At 39.3% G+C, this 25,763-nt stretch overlaps 1 long non-coding RNA gene across 2 annotated transcripts; it reads left to right on the top strand.

Annotated features, from left to right (window-relative positions):
* Nucleotides 1-546: 546 nt before the first annotated feature.
* Nucleotides 547-25,496, top strand: LOC120862073. 2 transcript variants are annotated; one of them, XR_005720690.1, is made up of 3 exons: nucleotides 547-709; nucleotides 2,511-2,606; nucleotides 25,460-25,496. It is a non-coding gene; the product is annotated as an uncharacterized LOC120862073 (long non-coding RNA). The 2 variants fall into 2 exon arrangements; XR_005720689.1 differs by lacking the exon at nucleotides 25,460-25,496 and adding an exon at nucleotides 24,030-24,116.
* Nucleotides 25,497-25,763: the final 267 nt, after the last annotated feature.

The following is a 25,763-nucleotide window of genomic DNA, read 5'->3' as shown; positions in this document are numbered from 1 at the left end:
CTGCAATGCAGGAGACGTGGGTTCAATCCCAGGGTTGGAAAGATCCCCTGGAGAAGGAAATGGCACCCCACTCCAGTACTCTTGCCTGGAAAATCCCATGGACGGAGGAGCCTGGTAGGCTACAGTCCATGGGGTTGCAGAGAGTCAGATACAACTAAGCAACTTCACTGTCACTGTAGCCATTATGTTGTTCTATGTCCATAATGAATAAATGGGACTGGCCAACATGGGATGGAGGCAGAAGCAGTCACACTCACGATCACATCCAGAAACCCACTTGGGAAAACATGTATGCTGCCCCACAATTTGGAACTCTGTGGAATCCTTCCACTAAGGACAAAGCAAGAATCTTACTATCTTAGAGCTAATGCTGCTAACTGTTCACTTTGGGATCCTTATGCCAGTAAATAGGCAAGTAAACAAAAGGATTACTATACTGACAGTGACAACTGACCATCTCTGGTACACCATGTGACTTTCATTCCCAGTCCTTACTATAAAAAGGAAATTACAGCAACCATGACCCAATATAGAGTGACTAAGAGGCTCACACCATTCAGAATAAGATGGGTCTTCCATCCACCAGGCAAACCACACTGATTGGCAGAAGTGCTTAGCAATGGGGAGAAGAACTCAGAATTGGTAGTAAAGGAAGGAGGTAGTGTATATCACGCACAGCCTCAGTGGCAGCTGAATTTTATTTATCCAGGTAAGTTTCTTGTAAGATTTCCAATCAGAATTCTCAAAAGGCTGTGCCTGAATGCATGTGTATCTGAGTTCAAAGGGTGAACTGTGAAGATTGTTGTCGGAACCCACCCACTTCATGTGAACAGAGGCATCCCCCTTTTCCCCAGCTACTGTGAGCAGTGGTTGATATCTCACAGCTACTCCCATTTCTAGAGATTTGCCCTCACAGGAACAGGAGCAGCCTCACCTGGGAGGCTATGACTGCCCACCTCTTCCTAGGTATGACCACTGCCCTGATTGACTCCCATCATGAGATATGACCTGGCTGTGCAATTTGTCCTCTACAGCTTCCTATGGAATAAGATCCATATTCTGGCTCAGGGATTTTTTTTCCTGTCCTATTCTATTTTCCTCGTTTCCTTTGCCTGAAAGTGCTTTCCTGAAAAAACACTGGAAGAAGACTTCCTATGTCATAGTCTGCTTATAGAAACTCCAGGTAGGACACTTATGAATCTTATGAAACTGTGCTATGCTAAACATGCCTTGTAAAACTTGATCATTTCCATCAAATCTGAAACTTGAAACCAAATGGTTAAATTTAAATCTGTAGATAACACAAACTCCATTTTGTGTCTCATATAACTTGAGTTAGGAAACAAGCATGCCTGCGTGCATGCTGAGTTGCTCAGTTGTATCTGACTCTTTGAGATCCCATGGACTGTAGCCCACCAGGATCCCCTGGCCATGGGATTCTCCAGGCAAGAATACGGAGTGGGTTGTCATTTCCTACTCTAGGGGATCCCCCCAACTCAGTCTGCATCTCCTGCATTGCATTGCATTGCAGGTGGATTGTTTACCTCTGTGCCAGCTGGGAAGCCCTAGGAAAGCAGAGTTTCTAGTAAAGATAATAAAATGTTATTAATTCAAAAGAGGCAATAAGCTTTCTGTTTCTGCCTTGATGATGTCTTTCCAAAATCTTCATTACTCTAAAGACAAGAAGCATGCATCACAGAGTGCCTAGCTTTCACGTTACTAGTTTTGTATGGGCCAAGAAAACTGAAACGGAGGCCACCGACAAGAAGAAGAAATAACTTTTTAAATAATTTTCACTCTGCCATAAAATTTATTCTGCTTCTAAGTAATTATCATTCAGGTGGTTTTCCAGAAAAGTCCAATTGTAAAAAATATATTGCAAAACAAAATTACAAATCAGCATTGTACTGTAGAGGGAAATATTTTTGGAAATTATGTATAATATCATGAATTGAGGGGAAAAAATTAAGAACACCACAGAGAATTGCAATCTTAATTGGCAATCATAACACTAGGAAACTTGGTGGGCTCAATTCTTCTCTAGAGAACACAGAGCAAGTGTATTACCTTTTAACTCTGATTCTCCTGGGGCTTCAAGACTAGAAACTTATAACTTAGGTGACCAAATGTAAATTATTTTAAAAAGTGCTCCTATCACCAGTAAGAAAAGAATATGTCATCAAAATCCATTGTTCAACTTCCAAAGATCTAATGTTTACAAATCTCATCTTCCATCAAAGGGAGCTTCCAGTATCTTGACAAACCGTGGTGACTAGCACTTAAATTAGCACTAAATCTTATCACAGAGTTTTGGTACAGAACATGATGATGCCCTACCTATTGAAATAATGTTTCTTTTAAAGTTCTTTGTCTATTTTCCAAGGCCTGTCAAACTTTGACCCTAACCTACCTTTCTAAGCTTATCTTTGACTTTTCCTACATGGCCCTAGAGACCAACAAAACTGGGTGGTTTACTGTTCCCTTATTGTTCCACATTTCTTTATTTACAGGATAACTTCATCATTAGACTCCGGAAGAAACTACTTGGGTTCAAGTTTCTCATCATTATTTTGAAGTGAACCTCAAGCATCAGTATCAATTTATCTGTAAGCACTTCATAGTATACCTTTAAATACAAGGGCCTTTTTTTTTTCAAACACAGCCATGGTGTCATTCATTATCACATCAAAAATATTGAACCATAATTCCTTTCAATAAACATCAAATAAGCAGTCAGTATTCAAATATCCATGACTGTCTTGTACATTTTTAAATGTTTAGTTTGAATCAGGACTCAAATAAGAATCACACATTGCACTTGACTGTGTTTCTTAAATTCCTTAAGATTTTTCCATGCCCACCTTTCCCTCTTTGAAATTGCTTATTAAACAAACAGGATTATTTGTCCAATAAAGTCTTCTACATTCTGGATTTTAATGACTGCTTCCCCATGGTGTCTTTTAACATGTTATTCTGTCCCCTGTATTTCCTGTAAGCCAGGCTCATAAATTGTTAGTTAAATCTAGAGGCTTGATCTATTTCAAGGTAAAAATCTTGGCAAGAATATTTTAGAGGTGGTGGTATATACTTCTATCAATAGGTACAATATATAATGTCTAGTAGTTTCTCTTTTTTGTGGTGGTAACAGCTATAGAGGACAATTTCCTAGATTAAACATATCATTGAGGGTCACAAAATGGTGATTTTTGCACCCTATTCTTTGTTTATCGGCTATGAAAATTTTATAGAGAGAAACTTACCCTCTTGAACTATTTGACTGCCCTGAGGAATAGTTCATATTGGAAAAGGTGATTAGATAGAGAGAAACTTACCCTCATGAACTATTTGACTGCCCTGAGGAACAGTTCATATTGGAAAAGGTGATTAGATGCTAGGTGTACAATGGGATTGGAGATGCGGAGGAAGTTCAAGAGGGAGGGGACATATATGTACCTGTGGCTGATTCATATTGATGTATGGCGGGGGCTGGCTCAATAGTGTGGAGTAAATATCCTTCAATTAACCAAAAAAAAAAAAAGCTTGATTCTTTCAATAGGAAGAAAAATTTTAAAGATGATTTTGCAGGCAAGAGCTCTGTTAATACACTGCCTAATGGGGAGATTTGGTGTGCCTCTTTTCACCTTAAAGCTAGTTATAGGAGCTTCACTGGTACTACTGAAAGAGCTTAGTATGGACACAGTATGGGAAGCCCAGTAGCCTGGAACTCACTCCCACCTGACAGATACAGAGCTAAAGGCAAGGTGGTTGGTTGTCGATGACTGAACCCAAGGACTGTGAGGTCTAACTTCACTCCAGAGCTTATCAGGTCAAAGGGTACATCAAGGAGTCCAGTGCATCAGATATGGGTCATGCACAAAAGAGAGACCCTGCGAAGGTTTATATTATATCCTATTCAACAAAACCCACTGGGGAGTGCCATGGGAGTTACATATATGGCCTGCTATATTCCTAGCAACTAAGGAGAGAGTCAGAGGAGAGAGCATCACTTACCCCAAGAGAACTACCAGTGAGAAATTCTTAAATATATGATAGGGGTCTCTGAAAAGCTCATGAGAGAAAAATTCATCTTTAAATACCTGCTGAACTCAGACAACTCAAAGCCATATTAAGTCATTGTTAAGTCCTTGGTTAACAAAACAGATTGTTTGTCCATTATGGTTACGGATTTTTTTTTTTCTCTTTATGGATTTTGACCTCTTGGCCATAGATCAAAGTGTTAATTGTGACTGTGGCTGAGAAGTGGGATATTTTTCCTACTGAAATACTACTATCTTTTTTCCAGAAGTTCTCTATTTTTATAAGAACAAAAGTTATAGGGATTTACTGTTTAGGAAATGAATGAGTAAACTTGTCAAGGCAAATAATGGTCTATTTCTTAACTTATAAACATTTTTGGATTGATTTTCCTAGTTCTCATCCTACTCTGCCCTAGGCTGTTTGAAAAGCTGCAGCTAAAATTCATCCTCTGCTTTGACTATTTTCTGCCCAGTCATTTTATGCTTCAGCAAAATTCTTGTTGCCTTCCTTAATGGCCTTCTGGGAATGGAAGAGCAACTTCAATAAAAGTTCAATGAATTAAGTGATGGTACCAAGGAGTCAGACACAACTGAGCGACTGAACTGAACTGAACTGAACTGAACCAAGCCATTAACAAAACTCTAAGCTTGTCCTATGTCCCAGAACGTATTACATTAATAAAGCCCCTCTAGCTTTTAACATATTTCTATCCATATTATTCAATTTATCTAACCATCACATGTTTATATTTATCAAATGCTTTTTCTGCATCTACTTAAAGTCATACTTTTTTTCTTTTTTGTCTGTTAATATGGTAAATTCTCTAGTTATACTTTCTTATGTTGAGACCTGGGATTACTGGGATAAACTTGATCTGAATAATGAATTATTGTTTAATAACCAAATGTTAGATTGGCTAATATTTAATTCATAATATTGAAGCATGACTTAACAAGAAAAATTGGCTTATAATTTTCTTTTATTGCCTTTACATGATTTTGGAGTCAATACTTCACTAATCTCATCAAATGAGTTGATAGTACTTTTTTACTGGAATAAATTTGAAAGATTAGTTTTCCTTGAAATTTCAGTAGAAATCCCCTTGAAATAAACTGGGGGCTACAAAGTTTTGGGAGGAGGGAGGTATTTTCCCACCATGTTAATGTCTCTAGTGCTTACTGACCTATTCAATTCTCTTAATTTGGGCCCTTTATATTTTTCCAAATAGTTAATGACTTCTTATTAGTTACCAAGTAAATACTTATATAGTTTATACTATTGATTTTTATTTAAAATATGTTATATCTGTAGTTATTTTTCTTTTTCAATGCATGTTTCTGTTTTCATTTTGTTTTTTCCTTGCTCAGTCTTAGTTTTGTTGATACTTTTACTGCTTTAATTCTTTATTATATTAATTCTTCTTTTATTGTCATTAATTCCTCCTTTGTTTCAGTTTGTTTCTTTGGATCTCCTCTATTACATTTCCAACTTCTTAAATTGAAAGTTGAGCTTATTTATTTTCAAATTCTCTGTATCCTGGTAAATTTATTTGAAACCAAAGGATTGTGTTAGCTATGTCTTAACAAATATGGCATGAGGCTTTATTGCTGTTTGAGTCATAAAACTTCATAACTCCTTCATGATCTCCTTTTTAGCCCAAGGATTGTTTACTAATGTAAAACCTGACATTTAAGATTATGTAGACTATACTTCTTTTCTTCATTAAAATTCCTAGCATTAATCAATTATGGTTAGCAAATGTAGTCCACATGATACTGATTGCATGGAATTGTTGAGGCTTCCTTTATGGCCCAGTAAATTTTCAATGTGAGAGAATATTTTGTAAATAATCTGTGTGACCATTTGTATTCCCAGTTGCATCCATGGTTGAGTTGTATTTTGCGCATATGTGTGTCTGTGTACGTGTATATCTTCGGGAAGACAAAATTCAGTCAAGCACACATGACCAGAGGGACTTTGCAGATGTGATTAACTTAAAAATCTTGATGTGGGGTTATCATCCTGGATTATCCAGGTGCCCACTGTAATCACACAGACACATATAGACACAAACACGCAAACACACACACACATACATACATACATACACCTATGTATATAAAATAGTTCAAGTTTTTCTACTACATTACTCAGTTCTTCTGTGTCTCTAGTGTCTATTTGTCAGTTTATGAAGGGAGCATGTTAAAATCTCTTGCACCACATGTTGACATATCTATTTTTCTCTACCATTATTACTTTGTATATGCCATTGTTACTTTGTATATTTTGAGGCTCTGTCAGTGCTGTAAAGACCAATATTGCATAGGAACCTAGAATGTCAGGTCCATGAATCAAGGCAAATTGGAAGTGGTCAAAGAAGAGATGGCAAGAGTGAACGTCGACATTCTAGGAATCAGCAAACTAAAATGGACTGGAATGGGTGAATTTAACTCAGATGACCATTATATCTACTACTGTGGGCAGGAATCCCTCAGAAGAAATGGAGTAGCCATCATGGTCAACAAAAGAGTCCGAAATGCAGTACTTGGGTGCAATCTCAAAAACGACAGAATGATCTCTGTTCGTTTCCAAGGCAAACCATTCATTATCACCGTAATCCAAGTCTATGCCCCTACCAGTAATGCTGAAGAAGCTGAAATTGAACGGTTCTATGAAGACCTACAAGACCCTGTAGAACTAACACCCCAAAAAGATGTCCTTTTCATTCTAGGGGACTGGAATGCAAAAGTAGGAAGTCAAGAAACACCTGGAGTAACAGGCAAATTTGGCCTTGGAATGTGGAATGAAGCAGGGCAAAGACTAATAGAACTCTGCCAAGAAAATGCACTCGTCATAGCAAACACCCTCTTCCAACAACACAAGAGAAGACTCTACACATGGACATCACCAGATGGTCAACACCGAAATCAGACTGATTATATTCTTTGCAGCCAAAGATGGAGAAGCTCTATACAGTCAGCCAAACAAGACTGGGAGCTGACTGTGGCTCAGATCATGAACTCCTTATTACCAAATTCAGACTCAAATTGAAGAAACTAGGGAAAACTGCTAGACCATTCAGGTATGACCTAAATCAAATCCCTTATGATTATACAGTGGAAGTGAGAAATAGATTTAAGGGCCTAGATCTGATAGATAGAGTGCCTGATGAACTACGGAATGAGGTTCATGACATTATACAGGAGACAGGGATCAAGACTATCCCCATGGAAAAGAAATGCAGAAAAGCAAAATGGCTGTCTGGGGAGGCCTTACAAATAGCTGTGACAAGAAGAGAAGCGAAAAGCAAAGGAGAAAAGGAAAGATATAAGCATCTGAATGCAGAGTTCCAAAGAATAGCAAGAAGAGATAAGAAAGCCTTCTTCAGCAATCAATACAAAGAAATAGAGGAAAACAACAGAATGGGAAAGACTAGAGATCTCTGCAAGAAAATTAGAGATACCAAGGGAACATTTCATGCAAAGATGGGCTCGATAAAGGACAGAAATGGTATGGACCTAACAGAAGCAGAAGATATTAAGAAAAGGTGACAAGAATACACAGAAGAACTGTACAAAAAAGATCTTCATGACCTGGATAATCACGATGGTGTGATCACTCATCTAGAGCCAGACATCCTGGAATGTGAAGTCAAGTGGGCCTTAGAAAGCATCACTAAGAACAAAGCTAGCAGAGGTGATGGAATTCCAGTGGAGCTGTTTCAAATCCTGAAAGATGATGCTGTGAAAGTGCTGACCTCAATATGCCAACAAATTTGGAAAACTCAGCAGCGGCCACAGGACTGGAAAAGGTCAGTTTTCATTCCAATCCCAAAGAAAGGCAATGCCAAAGAATGTTCAAACTACCGCACAATTGCACTCATCTCACATGCTAGTAAAGTAATGATCAAAATTCTCCAAGCCAGGCTTCAACAATATGTGAACCATGAACTTCTTGATGTTCAGGCTGGTTTTAGAAAAGGCACAGGAACCAGAGATCAAATTGCCAACATCTGCTAGATCATGGAAAAAGCAAGAGAGTTCCAGAAAAACATCTATTTCTGCTTTATTGACTACACCAAAGCCTTTGACTGTGTGGATCACAATAAACTGTGAAAATTCTGAAAGAGATGGGAATACCAGACCACCTGACCTGCCTCTTGAGAAATCTGTATGCAGGTCAGGAAGGAACAGTTAGAACTGGACATGGAACAACAGACTGGTTCCAAATAGGAAAAGGAGTGTGTCAAGGCTGTATATTGTCACCCTGCTTATTTAACTTATATGCAAAGTACATCATGAGAAACGCTGGACTGGAAGAAACACAAGCTGGAATCAAGATTGCCGGGAGAAATACCAATAACCTCAGGTATGCAGATGACACCACCCTTATGGCAGAAAGTGAAGAGGAGCTAAAAAGCCTCTTGATGAAAATGAAAGAGGAGAGTGAAAAAGTTGGCTTAAAGCTCAACATTCAGAATCCAGTCCCATCACTTCATGGGAAATAGATGGGGAAACAGCGGAAACAGTGTCAGACTTTATTTTGGGGGGCTCCAAAATCACTGCTGATGGTGATTGCAGCCATGAAATTAAAAGACGCTTACTCCTTGGAAAAAAAGTTATGACCAACCTAGATAGTATATTCAAAAGCAGAGACATTACTTTGTCAACTAAGGTCCGTCTAGCCAAAGCTATGGTTTTTCCTGTGGTCATGTACGGATGTGAAAGTTGGACTGTGAAGAAAGCTGAACACCGAAGAATTGACGCTTTTGAACTGTGGTGCTGGAGAAGACTCTTGAGAGTCCCTTGGACTGCAAGGAGATCCAACCATTCCATTCTGAAGATCAACCCTGGGATATCTTCGGAAGGAACGATGCTAAAACTGAAACTCCAGTACTTTGGCCACCTCATGCGATGAGTTGACTCATTGGAAAAGACTCTGATGCTGGGAGGGATTGGGGGCAGGAGGAGAAGGGGACGACAAAGCATGAGATGGCTGGATGGCATCACTGACTCGATGGGCGTGAGTCTCACTGAACTCCGGGAGTTAATAATGGACAGGGAGGCCTGGTGGGCTGCGATTCATGGGCTCGCAAAGAGTCGGACACGACTGAGCGACTGAACTGAACTGAACTGAACTAAAGCATCTCTATAAATGCTGACTATACTTCCTCGCTTTATTATTTTCTCTAACATGCTCCCCTCATAAATTGATCCTAAGTGGCATCTGAGCAGGAAAGGGGCAGCCATTACTAAGGATTGCAGGGGCAGCACCTCAGAGGCAGTCTGGACCTCTGAACATAGCCAAAGCAACATGGTCCATGCCCTGACCTTCACCAAACACCCAGCCAGCCCCTCTTGCTCTAATACTCCTCCCTGCTGCAGCAAGGGTGCTGATTATGGGAGGAGAGGCCAAGCCTCATGGCTTCTGCTACAGCAACACGGGACCTGCTCCTGCCCCTATAGAGCAGGGACAGTCACTGACTAGTGGGATCTGACTCTAGCCACTCCTCCTTCAGCCCTGTCTCCGACCAAGGTGAGAGCTAGCAGCACATCCTGACAAAAGGTGTGACTTGTGTTCATATCAAATCCAACTCTTCCACCAAAGCCACTGGGCACAGACACACTGTATAAGGATGCTCCCACAGAAGGATACCCCTTTAAGACCTCCACAGGTAACTGCTACAGTGAATTTCATTGAGACAGAGGAAGTTAAGCAAAAAGAGAAGACAGAGGAATATGCCTCAGCTGAAAGAGCAAGAGAAAACCCCTGGGGGTTGGTGGGCGAGGAGGACAAAGTAACAAAAAGGAAGTAAGCAATTTACCAGATAAAGAATGCAAATCATTAGTAATAAGAGTGTTAACTGAATTGGCACAAGGATAGATGAACACAGTGAGAATTTTTAACTAGAAACTAGAAAATATAAAAAGGAACCAAACTGAAGAATATAAAAATGAAATGAAAAGCACACTACAAAAATAAATAAATAAATAAACAGTATACTAGGTGATACAGAAGAAAGGTCTTTATGATACATAAAAGACCTGGAAGATAGAATAATGGAAACTTCCCAATCAGAACCACAAAAAAAAAAAAAATTTTTTTTAATGATAAGAGCTTAAGGGATTCTGAGGCTAACATTAAGCATAGCAACATCCACATGGTAGGGGTCCAAAGAAAAGAAGAGAGAGAAAATGGGATTGAAAATGTATTTAATGAAATCAAGCTACACGTAACATTTGTTACTTAAAGACACCTTTTCCTTCAACTCTTCTGTTTGTATTCTGTCAGTACTACTATATTCAAATTACTTTAGAGATTCAACATACCCATAAGGAGCAATAAAAATGAAAAATTCCTCAGAAGAGTTCTGAGAAGAAAAGCAATTTAATGTCTACCAAGCTTTCTTTCAGACAATTTAACTTAGTGAATGACTCCTACACAATTAAAGAGGAATTGTTAGGAATCATTTTTTTTTTCTTTAAATGAATTGCTTACAGTTTGATAGAGTATTTATTACTCCAGCTCTACAAAATTAACAAGCATAATTACACACATTGTCTTTCAGAAGCCTAAATAATGAGACCCCCAAGAATTACTAACGAAAGACAAAGAACCAAAAATATATAAGTGTGAATTAGAACTATTTGAGCCCTGGGTTCAGAATACCAAAGAAGAATACTATCCTCAAAGAAATATAGGAGAAAAATATATACTAGAATTTCCTTCATGCCCTCCCTCCTTTATCTCTCATCACTAAACATAGTTTGTGCTATAAGTATTTGCAGTACACATGCTGGCTCAATATTTTTTATCTAAATCACTTTATTGAAATAATATGACATACAAAAAGCGGTACATATTATATGTATATAATTATATGAGTTTGGAAATATGTATATATATCCATGAAACTATCACCATGATCAATGTCATAAATATATCCATCGCCTCCGTAAGTTTTCTCCCATCTTATCCATCTATCTATTTATATGATCCTGACATAAGATCTAGACTCTTAGAAAAATTTTACACATACCATAAACAATTTTTCACAAAGCTACAATAGTCATAGTATCATTAGTATGGTATTGAGAAAAAAACAAACATAGACCAAAGGAACAAAATAGACAGCCCACATGTATGCGTGCTAAGTCACTTCAGTCTTGTCCAACTCTGTGACCCCATGGATTGAAGCCCGCCAGGCTCCTCTGTCCATGGGACTCTCCAGGCAAGAATACTGGAGTGGGCTGCAGTGCCCTCCTCCAGGGGATCCTCCCAACCCAGGAATCAGACCCAGGTCTCTTATGTCTCCTGCATTGGCAGTTGGGTTCTTTACCACTAGTGCCACCTGGGAAGCCCAGGGAGCCCACACATAGAAGCAAATTTATCTTTAAAAAAAAGTGTCAAGAATACTCAATGGGAAAACAACAGTCTCTTCAATAAATAGTGCTGAGGAAACTGGATGTCCTCATGCAAAAGAATAAAAGTGGACCCTTTTCTTACACTGTATGCAAAACATCACCCCAAATGGATTAAAAACTTAAATGTAAGACCTGAATCCACAACACGGCTAAGAGAAAACATAGGGAATAGGCCTCTTGATATTGATCTTGGCAACAATTTCTTGGATCCGACAACAAAATGATAGACAACAAAAATAGGCAAATGGAATTACATCAAACTAAGATATGCAAATGACACTACCCTTATGGCAGAAAGTGAAGAGGAACTAAAAAGCCTCTTGATGAAAGTGAAAGAGGAGAGTGAAAAAGTTGGCTTAAAGCTCAACATTCAGAAAATGAAGATCATGGCATCTGGTCCCATCACTTCATGGGAAATAGATGGGGAAACAGTAGAAAGAGTGTCAGACTTTATTTTTGGGGGCTCCAAAATCACTGCAGATAGTGACTGCAGCCATGAAATTAAAAGACGCTTACTCCTTGGAAAAAAAATTATGACCAACCTAGATAGTATATTTAAAAGCAGAGATATTACTTTGTCGACTAAGGTCCGTCTAGTCAAGGCTATGGTTTTTCCTGTGGTCATATATGGATGTGAGAGTTGGACTGTGAAGAAGGCTGAGCACGGAATAATTGATGCTTTTGAACTGTGGTATTGGAGAAGACTCTTGAGAGTCCCTTGGACTGCAAGGAGATCCAACCAGTCCATTCTGAAGGAGATCAGCCCTGGGATTTCTTTGGAAGGAATGATGCTAAAGCTGAAACTCCAGTACTTTGGCCACCTCATGCGAAGAACTGACTCATTGGAAAAGACTCTGATGCTGGGAGGGATTGGGGGCAGGAGGAGAAGGGGATGACAGAGGATGAGATGGCTGGATGGCATCACTGACTCTGTGGACGTGAGCCTGAGTGAACTCCGGAAGTTGGTGATGGACAGGGAGGCCTGGCGAGCTGCGATTCATGGGGTTGCAAAGAGTCAGACACGACTGAGCAACTGAACTGAACTGAACTGAAGAATCACCTGGGCTTCCCTGGTGGCTCAGTGGTAAAGAACCCACTAAAAGATTAACGTCCAAAATATATTTTGAAACTCCTTCCTATAACTCAATAGCAAAAAGAAAACAATACCAAAAAACCCAAGTAATCTGATTTAAAAACGGGCAAAGTACCTTAATAGAAAATTCTCCAAAGACACACAAATGGCCAAGAGGTATATGAAAAGATATTCAATATCACTCATCATCAGAGAAATATAAATCAAAACTATAATGAGAGATCAACCTAACATTCTTATTAATGCACTTTAAAGCAGAGCCATAGTTTTATTACCTGTGCATATGAGAACCAGATCCAATTCTCTCATGTTATCCAAGCTCATAAAAGAAAAGGATATTATTCCCTAACAAGCGAGCAGCAGAAAGGAAAGTAGTTAGGGACTACCTACTCACTAGGCTTTCTCAAAATACACATTCAGTCTTCCTGTGTGCTGAATGATGAGCAAAGTTGAGCACACTCTGCACACTCTGAGCATTTTATAACCATAGAATTATTCTTTCCTTTCCAAATGGAGGGTTATGATCTCTGTGCTTCATGTGTGAGACAGTTTTGAAAGAGCATAGACTAGGAATAGGAAACCAGGTCCCAAATAGTCTAGCTCTGCTGTGGAACTTTAGACAAGTGATTTAATATCTCTGTAAAATGAGGGTAGTGATCCTTCACCAGAAACGCTTCTCAGGATTAAGGATCAATGGAGACGATATAAATACTCAAAACACCTAAGGTCTATCAAGGAGTCTTATGTAGTTCTAGCAATATGACACTTGGTATAAAGTTTAATATTCCAGCTGTTAAATCATGAAGAAATGTTAGTTTAAAATGAATATAGGTCATGATCTTCAATGACTAAGATCACACACACACACTCAATGAGAGATAAACAGACATTATTCATGGATTCCTGAAAAAAAAGATCTAAATCAGATCAAACCACCAAACCAAGTCTCTAGATTGAACTGCCAGTTTTCAGGCAGCAAAAGTACATGTTAAATGACACCACACGGAAGTAATCATCAAAATCCAAAACTCAAGAAACTCTACAAGGGAAATTGCCTTGCTTTTTCAACAATTTGCTGAGGAAAAAAAGAGACTAGGGGAATTTATGGAAAAGAAACTTATGGGATTTCCCTGGTGGTCTAGTGGTTAAGAAGCTGTCTTCCAGTGTAAGGGATGCAGGCTCAGTCCCTGATCAAGGGAACTAAGATCCCACGTGCCACGGGGCAACTAAGCCCGTGAGCTGCAACACTGAACCGGCATGTCCCAAGTAGAGAAAAGCCTACATACCACAACTAAGAACCCACAAGCCACAACTAAGACCCAATGGGGCCAAAAAATAACTAAATAATTTTTTTGTTATGAGAACCAAGTGACTGTGTGAACATTGTTTGGAAATCAGTTCAACGGACCAAGATGACAAAATCATTCTGGAGACAAGCAGGGAAATCTGAACACTGGATATTTGTTGCTATTAAGGAATTTTCCATTTTTAAGTGCAATAATGGTATTGTGGTTATGTTTTGTAAGCAATTCGTTATCTTTAAAGAGACAAGCAAAATATACATGGATGAAATGATATAATGTGTGAGTCTCCTCAAATAACGAGAATGTACAGAGAATGGAGGCTGCAGATAGAACTGGGTGGGGATAGACATGAGCCTCCTAGTAAACACACCCAGACCATGAATTAAAATAAGGAAACTAGAAGAATAGTATATAAAGTATACAGTAAATGTAAAGTAAAATAATAAATAAATAAATAAAAATTTAAAAATAATAAAATAAAACAGATAACCAGCAAAAAATAAATAAATAAATAAAGTATACAGTAAAAATCTGTTTTTAGGAAATCTTGAACATGCCATACTCCCTGTGGAGTGAATTAACACTTCACCCATCAAAAGTTCTAACAAGTGCACAGGAGTCAAAAATCACAAAATATGAAAACATTATTTTTCAATACGAAACTTTGAGGTTTCAAATATGCATCAATGAGAGGAGTGTTTATCTCCATTGCAGACTAAACAGTTTCAAGGATACCAAATCCTTTTAATTTATACTTCCTTCTATTTGTTTTTTTCAAAATGTAACTGGAAAGGTGAGCTTTGTCTTTTCAATTATGAACACAATCTCGGGAACTCTTGTGAGATTTATGGTCACCAGTCATAACCCTCAAAAACAAAGTGTTCTCAGGGTATTTTAAAAAACTGGTTTGCGGTGTACTGCTTGTTCTTCCGGATCCCAAACGCTTGACCATGCATGACACAGACACATTTCAGCTGCACATCATTTGCTTTATCAAACTTTAGAGTCCATAAAAACATTCATGCTACCAAAAAATGTGATCCCTGGGTTGGGAAGATTCCCTGGAGGAGGGCATGGCAACCCACTCCAGTATTCTTGCCTGGAGAATCCCAAGGACAGAAGAGCCTGGCAGGCTACAGTCCATGGGGTCACAAAGAGTCAAACGTGACTGAGCAACTAAGCACACCACAGATTTCCAGGAAGAAAAATGAAAGCAAATTGCCAGTCTGTATTTTTATTTTTAGCAGATTAAATAATCATAATAGAATTACTAGCAACTTCAAAGCATTCAGCCTTTATATGCACTTCCTATAAATATATATAATAATACTAGAAATTTTGGGACCAACCTTTTACATGGAAAATAAAAATGTATCTTTAAACACTCAACCTTCAAAATCCTCAATAACACACAGTTCTCCTAAGTATACAACCAGCTTTGGCTTCAGTTCTTAAAACCCAGAGCAGCTTAAAAGTAATTCTGTCATTAGGTGATGTCCCAGACAAAATGAAGAGAAAAATCCCAGAGTCATGCCATCTCAGCCACATAAATCTAGTCTCCTTTCATTAAAGGATGGGAATCATATTAATTTCCTGGAGTTTCAGAAACAAAAGGCCATAAACTCGGTGGCTGAAACAACAAAAATGTGTTGTCTCATAGTTCTGGAGACTCCAATGCCCAACATCAAGGTGTCAGCAGGGTTATGTCTTTCTGTTGGTTGTGAAGAAGAAATTGTCCCATGCCTCTCCCCTGGCTTCTGGTGGTCTCCTAGTGATCTGTGGCACTCATTGCTTGTAGAAAGATCACCTTCATCTCTGCCTTCATCTTCACATGACATTCTCTTTGTATACACGGCTGTGTCCAAATTTACCCTTTTTTAAGGACACCAGTCATACTGATTCAGGGCCCTCCCTACTCCAATATGACCTCAACTTAACTAATTACACCCACTACAGCCCTATTCTCAATAAGGTCACATTCCATGGTATGAGAGGTTAAGACTTCAGTATATGAATTTTGGGGATAAACTAATCAATGTATACCAGGAATTAAGATAATTTATTTGCTCAGATGGTATGCAAAGTCAGTCAGCCAAGATATACAAATGGCAGGGAAAAAAAAGAGAAAGCCTTACATATCAAAGTGGTAGAGGTTTAGTTCATTTCAATAATCCATTTATACATGCATTCAAGAAAACTTATTGAATAACACCAACAATGTAAAGACACAATCAGGGATAAAGGAGTTCACATGTCATTAGGGACAATCTGATACATATGCCCTGCAGAGACAAATAACATTTTAAATGTTTATTCAATACTTGCTTAGTGGCAGCGGAAAGAAACTGATATCTTATTAATAAAATTACATACTTTGTTTATTCCAAAATCATGCATTAAAACTATGATTAACATTTGCTTTTATTTGGGAAATTTTTCCTCTTCACAGTTTACTGTAGTATTCATAATTAAATAATGTTAATAATCCATACTCATTAAGGACCAAGATAAGTTATAAGACTCTAGTTACAGCTGCATTGTTCAGCAAATATTTGAAAGGTTTTTTTTTCTGGCTATCAGGTTGATAAAAGAGTCTCTACTTTTTTGTAGAAGAAGTCCTACATTTTATAGTTCTTGATCTCTTAGTTTTCTTTTGCAATTTTCAAACTAGATAAAGTCTTGGGAGGCATACTTACAGGTTCAAACTTCAGATAAGAAATCACCAGGCTTCCCTGGTGGCTCATTGGTAAAGAATCCACTTGCCGATTCAGGAGACACGGGTTTGATCCCTGGTCTGAGAAGATCCCATATGCCTCGGAGCGAGTCAGCCTGTGCACCACAACTGCTGAGCTTGTGCTCTCGAGCCCAGGAGCTTCAACTACTGAGCCCTCACCCACTAAAGCAACAAAAGAAGCCACTGCACTGAGAAGCCAGTGGAACACAACTGGAGAGTAGCCCTTCTCTCTGCAACCCGAGGAAAGCCCAGGCAGCAACGAAGACCTAGCATGGACAAAACAATAAATAACACTGTACATAAATAAAATGAAGCACCTAGTGGTAAAAACCCACTTGCCAGTGCAGGAGACATAGAGACATGGATTCAATCCCTGGGTCAGCAGGGTCCCCTGGAGAAGGATATGGCAGCTCACTCCAGTATTTTTACCTGGAGAATCCCATGGGCAGAGGAGCTTGGTGGGGTGCAGTCCATAGGGTCACAAAGAGTCAGACAATTCTGAAGCCACTTATCATGCTCATACCCATTCTCATCAAATAGCACCATCCAATTCCAGAACTTTAGATGACTATGAGTATCAACTTCAGGGAACTGTCACAGGCTGTTTTCAGAGTGGGCAGCACACCCCAATGGACACATGTATCCCAAATATATTACATGGGGGTATTAAACAGTCAGGAGAATCTTCTTTAAAATGTTCATTTGTTGGCCCCATGTAGTCAGAGGTAGGAAGCATGGACAATAGGCCTTTTTCTGTTGTGTAAGGAATTATTCATGAAGCTGTAAGATGATGCACATTTATTTCCCACTCATTCCAGTGAGCTTAGTATTTCCTTATGAATTAGAGGCCCAGGAAGGTTTTGATGTGCCCCTTAATTAGTTTTGCAAACTAGTAGAGGATATAACCACATAAATCAGGGAATCTCAGATTGGACACAGCTTGTAGGTAGAGGAAAAATGCAGACCATCCCTGTAGTCTGTCTCTTCCCAGCATTATGCACCAGGGAAAATAACTGCTGAGTGGTGCCCAGACTCTGGAATAGATATCTGGGCACAAATCCTACTTTGGGCATTTAACTCTGTGACCTTGATCAAGTCATTTGACCTTTCTGTATCTCATTTGCCTCTTGGACAAAACGGTAATAATATCAGTGCCTGCTTCTTGGAGTCTTATACAGATCAAATACATCAATATCTATAAACTGTTTAGAATAATACTTGGCACATACCAAGCGCTAGCTATTATTTATTATGTTTGTAATTGAAAAGTTAAACTGTTTTGTTGTGATGTTACATATTGATTTGAACTTTAAACAAGCATATTTCTTAGTTGGCATGGAGTGGGCAGTGAAGCAGCTGGGCATACATTCTACTCAACAAACTTCCTAGGGAAGGGAAACACTGCTCTCTCCAGGGTAGACCCACCTCCCTCCACCCCCAGGAAGATGCTCTCTGATCAGGCTGATCTCGTCCCAGAGGCTTCAGAAAGCACTTTGCTGAACAAAAGAGAACCATCCAGCCTCCTAGGACACACTCAGCTTACTGAGCCATTCTCTTACTTTTTCTCAATTATCAATAGCACACACAGACTTCTACCAGACACCTGTTAGGGACTTTTCCTCTATCCTCTTCTGATCAAGAAAGATAAGGATCAATCTCATGGTTGTATTATTGCTGTTTAACCTGAAATTATTCTTGACATTCTCGACATTAGAGGCAACCAAAAGTAACAAGAATCTAAAATACATTTGTAACCATGTCTGAAACCTCAGAGCCCTCAGCCACCCTAAGATAGAGCTCACCATGGTCTTCTGGTCCAATCACTTAACAGATGCTTATGTGAGAAGCTATAAAATTTGGAAAAATCATAATCAAGTATCACAAATTATAAATTCCATAAAAAGAACCAAAGTTCCTGAGAGAATAGAGGGAAATGAGCCTGCAATTACTAAAGGGAGGAAACAGGGAGAGGACAGAGACAGGGTTAGAAAGATTCTACCAAGAGAGCATTTGAATGGGCTTGGAGGAATGTGTGACAATGATTTGCAATTTATCTTCACCGAAGAGAGGTGAGGAATAGACCCATTTCCAATATTAAAAATAGCTCACTGTAACAGTGACTATAATAGAACCAGGTTTGCTAGGAAGAGAGTGGCACCAATGGCTTGAAAACAATTTCACCCACTCAGTTCAGTTCAGTTCAGTCACTCAGTCGTGTCCAACTCTCAGAGACCCCATGGACTACAGCACGCCAGGCCTCCCTGTCCATTGCCAGCTCCCAGAGTTTACTCAAACTCATGTCCGTTGAGTTGGTGATGCCATCCAGCCATCTCATCCTCTGTCATCCCCTCCTCCTCACTCACTCCTCATCAATTCCCACACACTTATCTTCTACAGAATCACTAATGCACAGAAAACAGACTACAGAAAGGGCACAGATATGCATTTATCTCACTGCACATGAGCACAGAATCACAAGTTGGAATGGTTAGGACTAAAAGATGAAATTTTATATTGTGAAAATATCCAGATGTAGGATAGCCTAAACTTTCAAAGCAAAAGTCTTGATCATTTTTCTCTGCTGCAAGAGATGTCTAATCCTGTAGAATTTCTGTACCAGATGGGTCTTGCAGAAAAGGTAGCAGGATGGAGCAGGAAGGAAACTCTTTTTCTCTTCTTATTTTCAAGTCCCTTACAGGATACACCATAGGAAATACTCTCTCAAGACAGGATCCAGCAACACATGCAATGCCTTCCAAAAGCAAACTAACGTGGCTTTCAATTTATTTGATATTTGGTGTTACTTGTGTTCCCATCCATGAGAAGAGACAAGTTTTCCTACAATGAAAGCAAATCAAACCAAACTAAATAAAATGTCCTGTATTCTTAGAAGGTACCAGTAACTCTTTGCTGACTACAGAAAGCGTCCCAAATTCCAGAGCTTGGCTTAGGTCCTTATCTTTTCCTCCTAATTTGTTGAGACAACTCTCCTGACTTTTGCCCAGCTGTATTCTCTCCTCTCTGCCTGCATGTTTATTTATTTTCTTTTTTATCTAAATACCAATTCTTCAAGTTCCAACCTGCCCTCCTCCTGTGACAAGGCCAGCTATTGTTCTGACTCTTATGTATTAACATAATACAAAGAGAGGGTCCCATCTAGGAGGATTGGTTCCTGAAAGAGTGAACACAGAGGCCTGGGCCCTCTCCCCATGTCTCACCAAAGTCCCACAGTGTGGCAAGGCCTCTCAGAGTTGGATGTGCATAGGTACCTTTGACACTGAGCAAAAGGCCCAATGACTGAGACTGGAATAGAGCAAGAAGAGATTTTGGGACTGTGGATAATGAATCCCCTGACCTTCAAAGAGCCATAGAAAATATCAGTAGTGACCTTGAAGAATTAAGACCAGAAGTAGTCTTCAAAATTCCTAGGCTTCTTAAAATAGAGAGGATTCCTTAAAATGATGGAAAATCATCCCCACAAATCCTGTTGGATGGGGACTAAACCAATTAACGCTGATTTGAAAATATTAAGAAATATGACATCTGCCACAACTGAGAACAATAGAGCAAACTCATGGCTTTGCTCTGTTTGGCTTCTCTCATTCTTCTAAAGTAGATTCCCTCTCTTCACCTTGAATACAAAATGTTTCCCATTTCTGTGGTACAGCCTGATATATAAATCCCCACATGGACAAATTAGACAGCAAGACAAAGATCACTGGGTATGCCATGATGCCGAAGATTCGATTGCATGCTTAGTCGCTCAGGCATGTCTGACTCTTTGTGACCCCATGGACTGCAGCCCGCCAGGCTCCTCTGTCCATGGGGATTCCCTAGGAAAGAATACTGGAGTGGGTTTCCATGCCCTCCTCCAGGGGATCTTCCCTATTACTCAGAGATAAATGAGAAGCACTGGTAGGCTCAGCGGAAGGAAAGTGGCAAGAATGAAATTGGTAGGAATCCCTCGATTCCTTCTTCTGATGTCATCCTGTGCATCTTTATGGTTCGTCAGTCCGCTGACTGCCTTCAGTCAATTCTGATGGACAGCAATGGTCAGCTTCTCTAGTACGTATCAGAAGACTTTGGTAGTCAGTGTACTACAACTTCATTACAAAGTGGCATGTGACTATGAAAGCAAGATTTAGCCCAACCCTCCTGAATGTCTGAACAGTTAACAAACAGGCGCCAAGAGAGTTTTTGTAGCTCCAAGGAGACTACCACACTCTGTCCCCAGCCAAACTGCCTCATACCTTGCATGAAAACTTCAGTCTGCCCCAGATATATTCTGACAGCAGAATTGATCAGCCTTAAAGTTAGGTGAAGAGACAGACTCTTCTGTGAATCAAGGGATGCTGGATGGGTGAGGGGGCAGAATCTAACCTCCACTAGGGAAGGAAGTGTATCACACAGCTCAGTTAGTGCAGGAGTCATGAGGCCTGTGCAAACGTATAGCCCGCCGTATATGTTGAATGACACTCATTCATTAAGGAAACATTATCTCTGTCATCTTTAAGCCATGGACAAATTCTCTAGCATAAACATTGCCCAGATTTATTAAGGAATAACTGAGAAATAATATTGTATATATGAAAAGCATACTACATGATGATTTGGTATACATGTGAAAAGATTATCACAATAAAGTTATTTAATACATCCATCACTTCAAATAGTTAACTTTTGTGCATGTGTGTGTGTGTGGGTGTGTGCGCGCGTGCGCACTTAAGATATAATCTCAGGAAACTTCAAGTATATAATTCAATGCTGTTAACAACAGTCACATCATACATTATCTCCTCAGAACTTACTTATACCTATATGGCTTCATTTGACCTATATGGCCTCATTTCTTCTTCCACCTAGGCCCTGGCCACCACCATGCTACTCAATGTTTCTATGGGATGGGTTTTTCTCTTTATTTTTTGTTTTAGATTCCACATATAAATGATACTATATAGTATTTTTCTTTCCTAACTAGCTCATTTCTTTTAGCATAATGACCTGCAGGTTTATCTATATTGTCACAAATACCAGGATTTCCTTCTTCTTATAGGTTTAATAATATTCCATTGTCTACATATATATACATAGAGAGAGGGAGAGAGAGTTACGTTTTCTTTATCCATTCATCTGTCAAAGGACATAGGTTGTTTCCATATCTTGACTCGTGTGAATAATGCTGCCATGAACATGGAAATATAAATTTCTGTTTTCATTTCTTTTGGATATATACCCAGAAATGGGATTACTGGATCATATGGTAGTTCTATTTTTAATTTTGAAGAATTGCTACCACTGTTTTCCATAATGACTCTATCATTCCGAGATTTTGAGAATGGTATTTAAAATGCTAAGTGCTATGGACTAAATGATCATATCCTGACAAATTATGTGTTGAAGCCCTAATCCCCAGTGGATGGTATTTAGAGACTGGACCTTTGGGGGGTGACTAGGTTTAGATGAGGTCATAAAGATAGAGTCTCCATGATGGGATTAGTGCACATACAAACCAGAGGAAGAAGGGCTTCCCTGGTGGCTCAGACGGTAAAGAATCCAGCTGCTATGAAGGAGACCCAGGTTCAATCCCTGGGTCAGGAAGATCCCCTGGAGATCCAGTATTTTTACCGGGAGAATTCCATGAGCAGAGAAGCCTGGCAGGCTACAGTCATGAGGTCACAACTGAGTGACTAACACTTTAAACAGAACAAGGGACCAGAGCCTCTTTCTCTCTTCTACCTGAGGATACATCAAGAAAGCAAGCCCCTGCCACCAGGAAGAGGGCACTCAGCAGACAGCAAATCTGCTGGCACCTTGATCTTGAACTTTCCAACCTCCAGAGCTGTAAGAAATGAACATATGTTGTTTAATCCACCCAGTCTCTTCATTTTGTTATTAATAGCCAAAACTGACTAAAATACTGGGTAACTACTCTAGTTGGTTGTTGATTCTTTTTCCTGTTGTTGATTCTTCTCAGGGTATTTCAGATGCCATCCCTAAGATACAGAGTAGCATTTACCTGTGTTCACACTCAGATAACATTGTTTATGCCAAAATAAATTTAAATTACAGACTATAAAATGTTAGGGTGTTGTTTTTGTATATTCTTTGCCAATAAATAATTGTTAATATATACAAAGCTGACAAGTTGTAATTAGGATAAACATCTATTTTAAAGATCAGAATACTGAAGCCCAGAAATCTATTTACTAATTTTGGACATTTCTAAGCCGTATAATATAGGGTCATTATGATAAATACAAATGATAAAGGAAATACAAATTTCCTTTCTCAGTACCAGGCATTCAAGAAGCATTCAATGAATTATCATTTCAATATTCTAAATGAAATATAAATGAATTAAAGAATTTTTGAGCCCTCATTTTAATACCTGAGAACATTTGCCTCTAGGCAGTAATAGAATTTTACTTTTACACAAAAGTTTAGAGATAATTTAAGACCAGTTCCTCAAAGAAAGAAGCTTAAAGAAGTCTTTTTACTTGCCTAAGAGAGCAAAGAAAATCTGTTGCTTAGTCATTTCAGTCTTGAAGACTGTGCAACCCTATGGACTGTACCCTGCCAGCCTCCTCGGTCCATGGGATTCTCTAGGCAAGAATATTAGAGTGCATTGCCACGCCTTCTTCATAGCTAAAGTCGATCAGGATCTAATATTGCCTGATAAACAGAACTAGTACATTTTTAATTAAATCCTCTTATGTTTTATTTGGCATAACTATATTCAATGTACCACATCCCAAGATCCATCCCCCACACCTATGTTTCATAGAAGCCATCCCAAGCATCTTATTACATCAGCTTGTTCATTTTTCTCTGGCTACTTTCATTATCCTCTTTTTGGTGTTATGTCAAGAAATACATGACATCATTCTAGAGGGTTGCCTTGTGGTTCTATTTCTGGCTGTAGTCCACCACTCTCAGTCCTGGCCCAATGCCAGGTTAGTCATAAACTGATTCACCAGTTGGCAGGAAACCAAAGTGTTTCTAGCCATGGAAACTGCAAGAGAGAAAATGAAATGGAGAAGGCAGTATAGAAACCCAAAGTCAAAGACTCACTTCCAACTCTTGGCCCAAGATTCAATTTAGAAAGAATATGTGCAATGATGCCAGTAGACACCGGGAATTTTACAGAGTGTTCTGAGTAATTTTTGGCCTTTCCACAATTTCTGGCATGAACAAGGCATTAAAAGAATACTAAATCATCAATGATTTTTTTCTCATTTCTAAAACTCTTTTCAAATGATTTTTCCTTAAAGTCTTAGATTTACAATGGATATTTGAGATTTTAATATAGTCTTCCAAACAACATCTACTTTTGTAACGTCTCCCTCAGGGGGCAGTCAGCTACACTGTTTGACAGATCCAATTATTAGAAAGTCCTTAGTTTCATTCAGAGACATCTGCCTTTCTGTAATTTTCAGGTGCTGGTCAGAAAATCAATCTTAAGGCCACAGCATTTCAAAGTTGGCAAGAATCTCAAGACTGTTCTGCTCTCTAGATGTCCACAATCATGGTAAATCTCCATATCACATTAGAACTCATATTAGTTAGTTTTTGCTAGGTAATCAATCATCTCCATCATCCTTAACAAAAACACTTACTTTCTCTCATCTGAGTAATCCTTCCACTGGCTGGCTCAGGTGCAGCGAGGTGGTCTAGAGTGGTCTGATTCACATGTCAAGCAGTTGTCAGGCTGGTGGTTCTAGAGGTGACCTCAGCTGGGACAGTTTGTCTTTGCTCCACATGGTATTTCATCATTTCATCCTTCAGTAGACTTTCTGGGTTTCTTCACATGATTATCTCATGGACCAAACAGCATTACTTTTTCAGCCCCTGATGAACCATATTTGCTAACATTCTTTTGGCCAAAGCAAATTACATGGGTATATGGGTCTTCCCTGGTGGCACAGCAGTAAAGAATCTTCCTGCCAGTGAAGGAGATGCAGGTTCGGTCACTAGGTTGGGAAGATCCCCTGGAGAAGGAAATGGCAATCCACTCCAGTATTCCTGACTAGGAAATCCATGGACAGAAGAGCCTGGCAGGCTACAACTCACAGGGTTGCAAATGAGTCACGCATGACTTAGCGGGCTAAACATCACCAACAAAAGGGCTGGATGGTGTCACCCCAACCTTCTTCCTAAGTTCACATCCTTCCCAGAATGTTATAATGTGAACTTATTATAGGGTTATAACAAGGGTTACTGAAGATGTAATTAGTTAAGTTAAAGTGAGGTCATACTGAAGTACAGAGGGCCTGTAACCAATAGGACTTGCACTTTATAAGAAGAGATACAGAAACACACAGGGAGAATACTGTGATGACTGCAGGAGATCAAGGATTGCCATTAGTATCAGAAGCTAAGAGAAAGGCATGGAATAGATTCTCACATGGAGCCTTCAGAGAGAATACGGTCCCACCAATAACTTGATTTCAGACATTAGCCTCCAAAGCTATGAGATAAAAGGTCTCTCTTGTTTTAAGTGACCTAGTTTGTGGTAGATTGTTATGGCAGCCCTGGGAAATCAGTCACACAGCCTAGCAGACATTCAAGGGATGAGAAAAAACATTACCACTTTTTACTTTTACTTCTACTAAGAAGAAACATCACCTTGTAAAGTGATGTACACAGGGATGGGAAGAATCTGCAGACATGTTTTCAATTTACCAGAGAGCTCTCAGAGCTCTCAGAGCTTTACCAGAGGCACGTGACACTTATATTCATCACCCCCCAACCCCCGGATCATTTCCAGGATAATTCCTCCCCATTTCTATAACAAGGTCTCAAAACCCCTTCCATATAGGGTGCTCTCTTGTATGACAAATTTGTTCATATCCCTCTTGAAATGCAGGGCACAGGCTTCCCTGGTGTCACAGTGGATAAGAATCTACCTGCCAGTGCAAGGGACACAGATTTGATTCCTGGTCCAGGAAGATTCCACATTCCAAGGAGCAACTGGGCCCATGAGCTGCAACTACTGAACCCACGTGCTACAACTACAGAAGACTGCGCCCCTAAAGCCTTTATGCAACAAGAGAAGCCACCACAATAAGAAGCCCGCACACCGCAATGAAACTCAGCGCAGTTAGAGAAATCCTGAGCAAAGCAACAAAGACCCAGGGCAACCAGCAATAAAAATAAATAAATAAAATCCT

Source organism: Oryx dammah, unplaced genomic scaffold (assembly GCF_014754425.2).
Source record: "Oryx dammah isolate SB20612 unplaced genomic scaffold, SCBI_Odam_1.1 HiC_scaffold_3, whole genome shotgun sequence".
In the NCBI taxonomy this organism is placed as follows: domain Eukaryota; kingdom Metazoa; phylum Chordata; class Mammalia; order Artiodactyla; family Bovidae; genus Oryx; species Oryx dammah.
This window is presented reverse-complemented; position numbering and strand designations above follow the sequence as displayed.